The following is a 15,196-nucleotide window of genomic DNA, read 5'->3' on the forward strand; positions in this document are numbered from 1 at the left end:
GGTATCTCTAATTTTCTTGAAGAAATCTCTAGTCTTTTCCATTCTACTATTTTCCTCTATTTCTTTGCACTGATCACTAAGAAATGCTTTCTTATCTCTCTTTGCTATTCTTTGGAACTCTGCATTCAAATGGGTATATCTTTCCTTTTCTCCATTGCTTTTGGCTTCTCTTCTTTCACAGCTATTTGCAAGGCCTCCTCAGACAGCCATTTTGCTTTTTTGTATTTCTTTTTCTTGGAGATGTTATTGTTCCCTATCACCTGTACGATGTCCCAAACCTCTGTCCATAGTTCACCCAGGCACTCTGTCTATCAGATCTAGGTCCTTAAATCTATTTCTCATATATTATCATAACAAATTTTATTTAGGTCATAGCTGAATGGTCTAATGGTTTTTCCCACTTTCTTCAATTTAAGTCTGAATTTGGCAATATGGAGTTCATGATCTGAGCCAAGTCAGATCCTGGTCTTGTTTTTGCTGACTGTATAGAGCTTCTCCATCTTTGGCTGCTAAGAATATAATCAATCTGATTTTACTGTTGACAATCTGGTGATGCCCATGTGTAGAGTCTTCTATTGTGTTGTTGGAAGAGGGTGTTTGCTATGACCAGTGTGTTCTCTATTAGCCTTTGCCCTGCTTCATACCCTGCTTCATTCCGTACTCCAAGGCAAATCTGCCTGTTACTCCCAGGGGTTTCTTGACTTCCTACTTTTACATTCTAGCCTCCTATAATGAAAAAGGCATCTTTTATGGGTGTTAGTTCTAAAAGTTCTTGTAGGTCTTCATAGAACCGTTCAACTTCAGCTTCTTTAGTGTTACTGGTCAGAGCATAGACTTGGATTACTGTGATAGTAAATGGTTTGTCTTGGAAATGAACAGAAATAATTCTGTTGTTTTTGAGATTGCATCTACATACTGCATTTCGGACTCTTTTGTTGACTATGATGCCTACTCCATTTCTTCTTAGGAGTTCCTGCCCAAGTATTAGATATAATGGTCATCTGAGTTAAATTCACCCATTCCAGTCCATTTTAGTTTGCTGATTCCTACGATGTTGACGTTCACTCTTGCCATCTCCTGTTTGACCTCTTTCAATTTGACTTGATTCATGAATCTAACATTCCTGATTCTTATGCAATTTTGCTCTTTACAGCATCGGACCTTGCATCACCAGTCACATCCACAGCATCACCAGTCACATCCACAGCTGGGTGTTGTTTTTGCTTTGGCTCCATCCCTTCACTCTTTCTGAAGTTATTTCTCCACTGATCTTCAGTAACATATTGGGCGCCTGCCGACCTGGGGAATTCATCTTTCAGTGTCCTATCTTTCTGCTTTTTCATACTGCTCATGGGCTTCTCAAGGCAAATATACTAAAGTGGTTTGTCATTCCCTTCTCCAGTGGACCACGTTTTGTCAGAAGTCTCCACCATGACCGGTCTGTATTGGGTGGCCCTACATGGCATGGCTTAGTTTCATTGAGTTAAACAAGGCTGTGATCCATGTGATCAGATTGGTTAGTTTTCTGTGATTATGGTTTCAGTTTGTCTGACCTCTGATGCCCTCTCTCAGCGCCTGCTGTCTTACTGGGGTTTCTCTTACCTTGGACGTGGGGTATCTCCTCTTGGCTGCCGCTTCTGACCTTTGATGTGGGGTACCAGCTTTTTGAAGCAGTACAAAAAAAGGATGGAATGGGTTGGATCTCCTTGCTGTTCAAAGGACCCTCAAAAACCTTCTCCAACATTACAAGTCAAAAGTCTAAACTCTTCAGTGCTCAGCCTTCTTTATGGCCCAACTCTCACATTTGTACATAACTACTGGAAAGACCATAGCTTTGAATGTATGGACCTTTTTTTGGAAAATGATGTCTCTGCTTTTTTTAACTGTGTTTGTCAAGGGATTAGATGTGATTTTATATACATATGAACACAATAATCAGGCTCAATGTTAAGTGAATATAATATATTCAGAAATTAGGTAGAATTGTCAGCTGTCACCTTTTCAAAACTATTGTAATGAAAATATCTAGTACTGGAAAGGCTATCACACACATGCAACAGACATTACTTTATAAGGTCTGAAAGGTATTATGTGTCTGACGAAATACATCACAACTCTTTCAGAAAAGAACTTCAACATTTTTGGCGATGAATACCTCATCTATCATTTATCAAAAGTTTGTTTACCACAGTTTTAATTTCATGATATTTCATGAAATATTAGTCATCACAATGACTAATAAGAAGAAATTGTTAAATTACATTATACGTATAGTAATTCAATAGACAAATATTAGAAATAATTCTTTAAAAACATATGCAACACAAAGGGAAAAAAAAAAGATCTCAAATTATATTAGCAATTAAAAACCAAAGATTTTGTTATTCAGTCACCCAGTCGTGTTCAACTCTTTGAGACAACATGGATTGTCAAATGCCAGACCTCTCTGTCCCTCACCATCTCCTGAAGTTTGCTGAAGTTTATGTCCATTGGATCAGTGATGCCAACCAACCATCTCATCCTCTGACACCCTCTTCTCCTTCCACCCTCAATCTTTCCCAGCATCAGGGGAAGTATTTTGGTTTCTGATGTAACAGCTGACTCATTGGAAAACTCACTGGTACTGGGATAAAACAAACTACAAAAGAGTATATATAGTATAATCTCAAATTTTTGAAAATTTTTGAAGACTTCAGTAAAGCATTATTCATGAAAATGATGCTTCTATCTAGTATGTTAGGCAAGATTTATACTTTTTTTATTTTTATGCAAATTTATAAAATACATATCTATTAATTGTATGAACATTAGAAAACCAATAAAACAATCTATTATTTAATAAAAATATTTGTTTATATTCTTCTTGAATTCTTTTTATTTACTGCGGGATAAAGTAGAAATCTGTTTTTAATTTAATGTAGCAAAATGTACATGACCTTGAGTATTTCATTTTACGATTATCACCCATCAGGCTATTATATTGATGTTAAGTGTCTTCACTTAGAAAGAGCAGACTGCTCTTGACTGAGAAATGCCTTCTGTAAGAAAACAGAAGCAAAGAATTCAAAGCAGTTCCTAGTGGAAAGGCTCATTTTGGGAATTCTGCTCTTAGGTCTCTACATTCTAATTCAAAGATACAGTGCAACAGTTTTAAAATTGAAATTCAATAGTATGTTAATTAGCCTATGTTTCAAAAAAAAAAAAAATAGTATGGTTTCTTCCTTACTGACAAGGTTTGTATGACTTTCAGTTCAGTTCATTTCAGTCGCTCAGTGGTGTCCGACTCTTTGTGACCCCATGAATCACAGCACGCCAGACCTCCCTGTCCATCACAAACTCCTGGAGTTTATTCAAACTCATGCCCATCGAGTCGGTGATGCCATCCAGCTATCTCATCCTCTGTCGTCCCCTTCTCCTCCTGCCCCCAATCCCTCCCAGCATCAGTGTCTTTTCCAATCAGTCAACTCTTCACATGAGGTGGCCAAATAACTGGAGTTTCAGTTACAGCATCAGTCCTTCCAATGAACACCCAGGACTGATCTCTTTTAGAATGGGCTGGTTAGGAAGAAATAAATAAATGAAGAAAAATCTGTGATTGCTGCATGTAACGACTTGAATGCTGGCTAATGTACAATGGCAAAATGGTTGCCATTGTGGAGGACTCACAAACAGCTAAAAAAAGAACAAAAGCTAAAGGCCAAGGAGAAATGGGAAGATATACCAACTTGAATGCAGAGTTCCAAAAAAATAGCAAGGAGATATAAGAAAGATTTCCTCAGTGATCAATGCAAAGAAATAGAGGAAAACAATAAAATGGGAAAGACTAGAGATCTCTTCAAGAAAATTAGAGATACCAAGGGAAAATTTCATGCAAAGATGGACTCAATAAAAGACAGAAATGATATGAACCTAACAGAAGCAGAAGATATTAAGAAGAGGTGGCAAGAATCCACAGAAGAACTATACAAAAAAGGTCTTCATGAGCCAGATAGCCACGATGATGTGATCACTCACCTAGAGCCAGCCATCCTGGAATGCAAAGTCAAGAGGGCCCTAGGAAACATCACTATGAACAAAGGTAGTGGGGGCGGGGATGGAATTCCATTCAGTTGAGCTATTTCAAAACCTAAAAGATGATACTGTGAAAGTGCTGCACTCAATATGCTATCAAATTTGGAGAACTCAGCAATGGTCACAGGACTGGAAAAAATCAGTTGTCATTCCAATCTGAAAGATAGGCAATGCCAAAGAATATTCAAGCTACTACGCAGTTACACTCATTTCACATGCTAGCAAAGTAATGCTCAAAATCCTCCAAGCCAGGCTTCAGCAGAACGTGAACCATGGAATTCCTGATGTTCAAGCTGGATTTGGAAAAAGCAGAGGAATCAGAGATCAAAGTGCCAATATCCACTGGAACATAGGAAAAGCAAGAGAGTTCTGTAAAAAAACAAAACAAAACAAAACAAAACAAAACAAAAAACAAAAAAAAGCAAAAAAAAAAAAAAAACACCTGCTTCTCTTTTATTGACTATGACAAATATTTTGACTGTGTGGATCACAACAAACTGTGGAGAATTCTTAAAGGGGTGGGAATACCAGACCACCTGACATACTTCCTGAGAAATCTGTATGCAGATCAAGAAGCAACAGTTAGAACTGGACATGGAACAACAGACTGGTTCCAAATTGGAAAAGGAGTACATCAAGGCTGTATATTGTCACCCTGTTTATTTAACTCATATGCAGAGTACATCATGCGAAATGCCAGGCTGAATGAAGCACAAGTTGAAATCAAGATTGCCAGGGGAAATATCAATAAACTCAGATATACAAATGACACTACCTTTATGGCAGAAAGTGAAGAAGAACTAAAGAGCTTCTTGATAAATTGTAAGAGTAGAGTGAAAAAGCAGACTTAAAGCTTAGCATTCAGAAAACCAAGGTCATGGCATCCGATCTCATCACTTCCTGGCAAAAGATGGGGAAACAATGGAAACAATGAGAACCTTTATTTTATTGGGCACCAAAATCACTGCAGATGGTAACTGAAGCCATGAAATTAAAAGGTTCCTTGGAAGAAAAGCTATGACCAAACTAGACAGCCTATTAAAAAGCAAAGCTGTTACTTTGCCAACAAAGGCCTATCTAGTCAAAGCAATTGTTTTCCCAGGAGTCATGTATGGATGTGAGAGTTGAACTATACATAAAGCTGAACACCAAAGACATTTTGAGAGTCCCTTGGGCTGCAAGGAGACCCAACCAGTCAATCCTAAAGGAAATCCATCCTTAATATTCACTGGAAAAACTTATGCTGAAGCTGAAACTCCAATACATTGGCAACCTGATTCAAAGATATGTCTCCTTGGAAAATCTGTGATTCTGGCAAGAATTGAAGGTGTAGATGAAAGGGGTGACAGAGGATGAGATGGCTGGATGACATCCCCAACTCAGTGGACATGAGTTTGAATAAACTCCAGGAATTGGTGATGGACAGGGAAGCCTGTTGCCCTAAAGTCTATGGGGTCTCAAAGAGTTGGACATGACTGAGTGAGTGGTTTATTGAAGATAAACCAATAAGATAATGAGCAATGAAGAGTCTTGAGAGATATTGAACTGTAAAGTAAAAGGATGCTGATGAGAAAACTTACCACAGCTGGAAGGCTCATGAAAATTTCTGAAACTCAGTTATCTTATCTGAAAATACGTGAGCATGTTGATTCTTAAATTACATAATTGTGTGAAGATTAAAACTTAACTATTGAAGCATTAAGGGTCCTACTATATTTTATTTGGTAGGATTAAGATATGGACTTTCAGCAAATTTAAAACTAGAACAATGTGCTGTTTTCAGGAAGAGCAGGGTAATCTTTTGGGGTTCCATGTCAAGACTGTATATTGTAATCTTTCTCATTTAGCTAATATGCACAGTACATCACTTTAACTCCCAGATTGGATGAAGCTCAAGCTGGAATCAAAATTTCTGGGAGAAATGTCAACCTCAGACAGGTAGATGACACCATCCTAATGGCAGAAATTGAAGAGGAACTAAAGAACCTTTTGATGATGTTGAAAGAGGAGGGTGAAAAATCTGGCTTCAGACTCAACATTCAAAAATTAAGATCATGGCATATGGTTCCATCACTTCGTAGCACATAGATAGGGAAATAATGGAAACAGTGACAGATTTTATTTTCTTGGACTCAAAAATAACTGCAGATGGTAATTGAAGCCATGAAATTAAAAGATGCTTCCTCCCTGGAAGAAAAAACTATGACAAGCATAGACAACATATTAAAAAGAGTGACATCACTTTGCCAACAAACGTCTGCAGTCAAAGCTATGGTATTTCCAATAGTCATGTATGGGTGTGATAGTTGGACCATAAAGAAGCCTGGACACTGAAAAATTGATGCTTTTGAGCTGTGAAACTGGAAAAAACTCTTGAGAGTCCCTTGGACAGCAAAGGATCAAGCTAGTCAATCCTAAAGGAAATCAACTCTGAATTAACATTGGAAGGACCGATGGTGAAGCTGAAGCTCCAGTAGTTTGGCTACTTGGTGTGAAGAGTCAACTCATTGTAAAAGACCCTGATGCTGCTGGAAAGATTGAAGGCAGGGGAAGAAGGGGATGACAAGAGGAAGAAATGTTTGGATGGCATCACCAATTCAACAGACATGAGTTTGAGCAAACTCCAGGAGATCGCAAAGGACAGGGAAGCCAGGCATGCTGCAGTCCATGAAGTTGCAAAGAGTCAGGTATGACTGAGTGATTGAATAACAAGAACAACATACTAAATAAGATGCATGTAAATTTGTGAAGCTCTTTGCCTCCTGTGCCCTACTGGTAGAGTCTCGTGACTTTAAAATCATTTATATTTATAGTTAAAGTGAGATTATGATTTTACTTTACAGTTCAATATCTCCCAAGACTCTTCATTATTCATTATCTTATTGGCTTATCTTCAATATTCTTAAATATATTTACTGAACAAATTTTAGAACAATATTTAATGGCATCATTCCCAGGGAAAAAAAAAAAAAAAAGATTGATATTTCTATTGTACTAATTTTCTCTTTGTTGCTGCTCACTTGCTACAGTCATCTTCAACTCTTCTCAACCCCATGGACTGCAGCATGTCATGTTCCCCTGTCCTTCACTGTATCCCACAGTTCACTGAAAGTAGCATCCATTGAGTCGGTGATGCCATCCAACCATCTCATTCTCTGCTATCCTCTACTCTTTTTGCCTTCAATCTTTCCCAGCATCAGGGTCTTTTCCAATGAGACAGCTCTTCGCTTCAGGTAGTCAAAGTATTGAAGCTTCAGCATCAGTCTTTCCAATGAATATTCTGGGTTGAATTCCTTTAAGATTGACTGGTTTGGTTTCCTTTTAGTCCAAGGGACCCCAGACTCGCAATTAAAAGGCATCAATTCTTTGCAGGCACAGCCTTCTTTATGGTCAAATGTACACATCCATATATGACTATGGGAAAATCATAGCTTTGAGTATTCAGACCCTTGTCAGCACTGTCTAGATTTGTCAAAACTTTTCTTCCAAGGAGCAGTCATTCAGTAAGTTCAGTCAGTCAGTCATGTCCAACTCTGTGACCTCATGGATTGCAGTAGGCCAGGCTTCCCTGTCTATCACCAACTCCTGGAGCTTGCTCGACTTATGTCCATCAAGTCGCTGATGCCATCCAGCCATCTCATCCTCTGTCGTCCCCTTCTCCTCCTGCCTTCAATCTTCCCCAGCAACAGGATCTTTTCCAATGAGGCAGTTCTTCACATCAGGTGGCCAAAGTATTGGAGTTTCAATTTAGCTTCAGTCCTTCCAATGAAACACCCCCCCCCCCCAGGTTTGCTTTTCTTTAGGATTGACTGGTTTGATCCCCTTGCAGTCCAGAGGACTCAGTCTTTTCCAACACCACAGTTCAAAAGCATCAGTTCTTCAGCATTCAGTTTTCTTTATTGTCCAACTTTCACATCCATACATGACTACTGGAAAAAACAGGTTTGACTAGATTGACCTTTGTCAGAAAACAATGTCTCTGCCTTTTAATATGCTATCCAGGTTGATCATAGTTTTTCTTCCAAGGAGCAAATGTCTTTTAATTTCATGGCTGCAGTCACCATCTTCAGTGATTTGGGGGCCCAGAAAAATAAAGTCAGCCACTGGTTTCAGTTTCCCCATGTATTTGCCATGAAGTGATAGAACCAGATGCCATAATTTTAGTTTTTTGAATGTTGAGTCTAAACCCAACATTTTAACTCTCCTCTTTCACTTTCATCAAGAGGCTTTTTAGTTAGTTCTTCTTCAATTTCTGCCATATTTGATTCCAAGTTTTGCTTCATCTAGCCTGGAATTTTGCACAATTCCTTGGTTGGGGAGATGTACTTTGCATATAAGATAAATAATCAGGTGACGATATGCAGCCTTAATGTATTCTTTTCCCATTTTGGAACCAGTCTGTTGTTCCTTGTCTGGTTCTAACTGTTGCTTCTTGACCTGCATATAGATTTCTCAGGAGGCAGGTAAGGTAGTCAGGTATCCCCTTTTCTTTAAGAATTTTCCATGGTATGTTGTGATCCACACAAAGTCTTTAGCATAGTCAATGAAGCAGAAATATATATATATATATATATATATATAATATACTAATATATATATAATATACTAATATATATATTATATATTAATACATATATATATGTTAATTCTCTTGATTTCTCTATGATCCAATGGATGTTGGAAATTTGATCTCTAGTCCCTCTGCCCTTTCCAAACCCAGGGAATTGCTTGGCTCACATACTGCCAAAGCCTAACTTGAAAGATTTTGAACATAACCTTCCTAACATGAGAAGTGAGCACAACTCTGTGGTGATTGAATATTCTTTGGCATTGCCATTCTTTCAGATTGGAATGAAAGCTGACCTTTTGTAGTCCTGTGGCCACTGCTGAGCTTTCCAATTTTTTTGACATATTGAGTGTAGGACTTTAATAGGATTTAAATAGCTTTTAAGATTTTAAATCTTCTAGGATTTTAAACAGCTCAGCTGAAATTCCATCACCTCCACTTGCTGTGTTTGTAGTAATGCTTCCTGAGGCCCCTTGACTTCACACTCCAGGATGTCTGACTTTAGGTGATTGACTCCACCATCGTGGCTATCTTGGCTAAAATATCTTTTTTGTACAGTTATTCTGTGTATTCTTGCCTCCTCTTCTCAATCTCTTCTACTTCTGTTAGGTCTTTACCATGTCTGTCCTGTATCATACCCATCCATGTGTGAAATGTTCCCTTGAGATTTCCAATTTTCTTGAAGAGATCCTAGTTTTTCTTATTCTGTTGTTTTCCTCTATTCCTTTACATTATTCATTTAAGAAGTCCATCTTATATGTCCTTTCTCATTTCTGGAACTCTGTATTTAGCTGGGTATAGCTCTTCCTTTCTCCCTTGCTTTTTGCTTCTCTCCTCAGCTATTCATAAAACCTGCTCAGACAACTACTTTGCCTTCTTGCATTTCTTCTTCTTTGAAAAGATTTTGCTCACTGCCTCATGTGCAGTTATGAACCTCTGTCCATATTTCTTCAGGCACTCTGCCTATCAGATCAGCCCATTCAATCTGTTTGTCACCTCCCCTGTATAAGAGGATATGATATAGGTCATAAGGGGTATCAATCATAAGGGATATGATTTAGGTCATACCTGAATGGCCTAGTGGTTTTCCCTACTTTCTTCAATCTTGGCCTGAATTTTGCAATAAGGGGCTTGTTTAACTTAATAAGCTTTTCTTTTTTTTATTTTTTGCTTGTTTTTATTGTAACATAATTTCTTTACCATGCTATGCTGGTTTCTGCCATACACCAGCATGAATCAGTCACAGGCATACACGTGTCCCCTGCTTCTTGACCCTCCCTCCCATCTCCCACCCCATCCCACCCCTCCAGGCTGTCACAGAGCGCCAGGCTGAGCTCCTTGTGTCCTACCGCAAATTCCCACTGGCTCTCTATTTTACATAGGGCAATGTACAGGTTTCCATGCTATTCTCTCAATTCATCCCAATTTCTCCCTCCCACACTGTGTCCACAAGTCTATTCGCTATGTCTGTGTCTCCATTTTTGCCCTTCAAAGAGGTTAATCAGTACCATCTTTCTAGATTCCATACACATGCATTAATATACAATATTTGTCTTTCTCTTTCTTACTCCACTCTGTACAATAGGCTGTAGGTTCATCCACCTCATTAGTACTGACTCAAATGTGTTCTTTTTTAAAGTTAACATTTCATTGTATATTTGTATCATAGTTTCCATGTCCATTCATCTGTCGATGGACATCTAGGTTGCTTTATGTCCTAGCTGTTGTGAAAAATGTTGCAATGAACATTGAAGTACATGAGTCTCTTTCAATTATAGTATTCTCTGGGTATATGCCCATTAACGGGGTTACCAGGTCATATGGTAGTTCTGCTCCTAGTTTTTTAAGGGATCTCCATGCTCTTCTCCATATTGATTACATCAGTTTACATTCCCATCAACAGTGCAAAAGTGTTCCCTTTTCTCATTAAATGTTTCTCAGTATTTTCTTTTATTTAACTCAGTAATTTTTTGTTTGTATAATGGAAATATTGTGATTGAATTTTTTAAAAATATAGTGGCAAGCTTGTCAAAATTAATATACATACATATCTAATCCTTTTAGTTCTCAAGATCATGATCCACTATGAATACTTAAAGGACTAAATTGGTGCAAAGTTTCAACAAAACACACATTAGCTCTCATATATTCCATCTACTGTCCAGTATAGAATGAGTAGTCAGCATAGTCTGCAAAATGATAAAATCACTGGTAGACCATAAGCCATGAAACACATTTCTCTTTGTGATGTTCATGAATGTGAGCTTGTTTGATATGTCCTTAGTGAAGTGCTTATGTTGTTTGGCTTGCAGTTAAAATGTTCCTCACAATGACAATTAGCCCATGAAACTTGACACATAGTATTGAATCTAAGTGTCCTTCCCTAGAAATAGAAAAAACAAAATGTGTTTATATGCTTATGAGTGGAGTGAAACACAGGACAGATGCTTGGATCCAATAATTCTTTAAATATCACTTTCATTCATCCACTAATTTACTCATTCATTGATGCGAATTAGCATCTACTAAGTATCAGGTGTTATATAATGTTTTCTAAATAACATAAGAAATTAACTGTCTTTTCAAAAAATTCTAAAACAGTTCTTTTCTTTACTGAAGCTTTTGCTTAAAATTTTTGTGAGATGAATTTTTGCTTATCATAATCACAATTTTACTTGCTTGGAAGGGAAGGAAAAGAAAGATAAGAAAGAGTAGATTTAAAACAACATAAGGAGGGATTTTCTACAGTTCTTCCACTAAGTATGTACATACAGATGTATGTTTATATCCCATATATATGTTTGTGTGTTTGTATAGATAATACACATGTATACAGAAATAATTTACTGTATATAGATAAAATGTATATTTAATATATAAAGTACAGGGAAACTTTACTAATTTAAATATTTAGTTTATACATATGTCATATATATATATTTAAATATTTATCATAATAATTTTTTCTATATTTTTCATCAGCCAGTCAGGACTGAACCTGTCAACATTTAAATAAAGATGTCATGAGGAACATGACATTTTGTGATCTAAGGTTCAGTTACTGTTACTGTGGAATTCTCTCCAACTTCCCATGATCCCTCTGATCTGAAACACATCTGTTAGATTAAGATCTGGCATACAAACTACAACACTGCTAGTATTTTGCAAAATTGCTCAGATTAAAATCAACATGGTGCCTGAATATGCACACATGGTAACTCTTCTTCTGAAAGACAGGTGGATCTTTATTCTGCTTTAGAGATATGTGCTGGAACGAACATTTTGTGATAAAATGGCTGAGAGTGTGAAGGAAATTTTTAAAGACAAATATGCCTCACTATATCTTGAAAACCTAGGAGTCTTTTTAAAATACCTTCTCCTTCCCCCCCCCCCCAAGATATTTAGGATAAAAGCAAGAGACAATGTTATGAACTGAAATGCTGAGGAATGCTAGAAAATAAACACAAGGAAGGAATCAATAACTATCAGGGTTTACCAGCTGATATCATGCTACCTGCAGGTGAATCTACCCCAATCCTTTGTGTTTCTTCAAAGCATTGTATCATTTTAGCAGTCACAGTGTCCAACTTTTAGCTTTCAATGTATCTTTGTATGACTTAGTCACAAAGTCATATCTGAATCTTTGCCATCCCATGGACTATAGCCCACGGCTCCTCTCTCCATGGAATTTCCCAGGCAAGAATATTGGAGTGGGTTGTCATTTATATCTGTAGGGGGTCTTCCCCACCCAGGGATTGAACTTGGGTTTTCTGCATTGCAGGTGGATTCTTCACCAACTGGGTCACCTGGGAAGAAGGCCTTTGGTGTAGCCAAAAGCAATTTCTAAGTCATGTGCTTTTCTTTCTACCTCTTCTTATAATTTTAACAACTAATATAAAATACCAAACAACCACTAATTGAAAATTGATTTTGGAATTAATTACAAAGTCAACTCAATTGAGAAAAGAATATGCACAGGTTTCCTCAACTACCTCTTTCCCCACTGAAAGTCTCTATTATTTTTCTATGACTGGGGCCCAAGTAGTAAGTCTCAGCTCTTTTGTAATCCAAAGAATAACTTGCAGATTTAGCCATTAAACATTAAGAAACAAGGTTACTAGTAGGACTTTAATTCCAGAGTTACTAAAAAATAAAATTGATTATATCTTTGAAAGGATAATGTAAGTTGAATTTATTAAGTATGGTCAAAGAAAAATATTTAAGAATATCTTATCTTTTACATCCCTAAACCTATGAATTATTAAATCTTGGGTGTCAGACTAAACATTTCACCTAAAAATCTTAATTTGTCAACTTTATCATTCTAATTTAACAGATGGGAAAAGTGAAGAAAATAGTTTGGATAGGGCTCAAGTCCAGAAATGTTTATCTACTGATATACCAAGCTGGGACTTACAATAGCTACCTTTTGTTGAGAACTTACTATTTCCATGCACTGTGGTAAATGTTTTATGTGCATTATCATGTTTAATGCTCACGTAAATTCTGTGGTGTGATGCTAATTACTTCTCATTATTTTCTATATGATAAACCTGAAGCTTAGAGAAGTAAATTAATATCCTCAATGTTACACAGCTAATGAAGGCTAGAGCAGGAAATTAGTTGGCCTTTGACTCTGTATACTTCATTCTCATCCACAAGGCTCTGCCATTGCCACTAGTTTTGTTGTTATTTTTCAGTCACTAAGTTGTATCTAACCCTTTGTGGCCTGATGAACTCTCGCCTAGCACACTCTTTTGTCCTCCACTGTCTCCTGAAGTTTGCTCAAAATCATGTTCATTGAGGCAGGATGCTTATAACCATATCATCCTCTGCTGCCTCCATCTATATAGATTGTTATTAGTAACTGAATGGGTATTTGGAAATTGAGAAGCAATAAGGGAAGTAAAATGCCAACAGTGTATAAGTACTGCAATTCACCATTGAAAAACACATAGGAAAGTGAATCAAATTCCCTAGAGTCCTGGAACCCCTCTCTGTTTGTTAGGATGGAGGATCATGTGGTTGAAGGGGTGGGCCAAAGTCTTAAACTTTCCAGTGAATTCTATTCTGCTTCTTTTTGTGTATTTCAGTTCAGTTCAGTCCCTCAGTCATGTCTGACTCTTTGCAACCCTGTGGACTGCAGAACGCCAGGCTTCCCTGTCCATCACCAACTCCTGGAGCCTACTCAAATTTATGTCCATTGAGTCAGTGATGCCATCCAGCCATCTCATCCTCTGTCAGCCCCTTCTCCCACCTTCAATCTTTCCCAGCATCGGGGTCTTTTCAAATGAGTCAGTTATTCGCATCAGGTAGGCCAAAGTATTAGAGTTTCAGCTTCAGCAACAGTTCTTCCACTTCAGGACTGATTTGCTTTAAGATTGACTTCTTGGATTTCTTTGCAGTCCAAGGGAGTCTCAAGAATTGTCTCCAACACCACAGTTCAAAAACATCAATTATTTGACACTCAGCTTTCTTCATAGTCCAACTCTCACATCCATACATGACTACTGGAAAAACCATAGCTTTGACTAGACGGACCTTTTCTGGTAGAGCAAAGTCTCTGCTTTTTAATATGCTGTCTAGATTGGTCATAGCTTTTCTTCTAAGTAGCAAGTGTCTTTTAATTTCATGGCTACAGTCACCATCTGCAGTGAATTTGGAGCCCCCCCCCCAAATTAAGGCCCTCACCATTTCCTTTGTTTCCCCATGTATTTGCCATCATGTGATGGGACGAGATGCCATGATCTTAGTTTTCTGAATGTTGAGCTTTAAGCCAACTTTTTCACTCTCCTCTTTCACTTTCATCAAGAGGCTCTCTAGTTTTTCTTCATTTTCTGCCATAAGGGTGGTGTTATCATGTATTTGAGGTTATTGATATTTCTCCTGGCAATCTTGATTCCAGCTTGTGCTTCATCCTGCCTGGCATTTCACATGATGTACTATTCAGAAAAGTTAAATAAGGAGGCTAAGTATTTGGGAGATGTCAAAGACATATTTAGGGCTAGGCATAGCAGAGAGGAGGTTGGGCTAGTGTTAGCAGCATCTATCACAAAGTAGAAAAGATATGAGTCATCTCCCTAAAGCAGAAATTTCTCTATGTACAGATATTAACTTGTAATAAAAAGATGTACAAAAGTGAGGAAACAAGCTTGTTCATTTGTGTTTTAATATATAAGAAATTTAGGTTGCAGACTCCACGTTATGCTCAGTGCTTAAAGAGACCAAGAGCCTATTTGAAGAGAAAAGGAAAATATGATAGCAAGTTTTTTGCTTCATGCATTTAATGTATATAACTCTGTTAATGTTAACTTCTGAAAGATTCCATTTTCATAACATGATTCCAGTCAGATTAGTCTGGCTCAGATGTTCAAGAACACAAACGTTGCACTGATCAACAAGTAAATCCTACCATAATTTATTGCTATAATTGAGCATTATAACATTATTAGTAAAATTACTCCCTTGAAAGAATGGTTACAAGAAACTCCCACACCTTGTGCCATGGTAACTTAATGAAATTCTTCAGGTTTTCTTAGGCTATCTTTACTTTTTCAG

General features: G+C 37.4%; 1 pseudogene; it reads right to left on the reverse strand.

The window, feature by feature from the left end:
- Positions 1–15,196, reverse strand: part of LOC136150204 (phosphatidylinositol transfer protein alpha isoform pseudogene) — a 76,356-nt pseudogene that overhangs the window by 6,131 nt on the left and 55,029 nt on the right.

Source organism: Muntiacus reevesi, chromosome 18, assembly GCF_963930625.1.
Source record: "Muntiacus reevesi chromosome 18, mMunRee1.1, whole genome shotgun sequence".
Classification (NCBI taxonomy): Eukaryota; Metazoa; Chordata; class Mammalia; order Artiodactyla; family Cervidae; genus Muntiacus; species Muntiacus reevesi.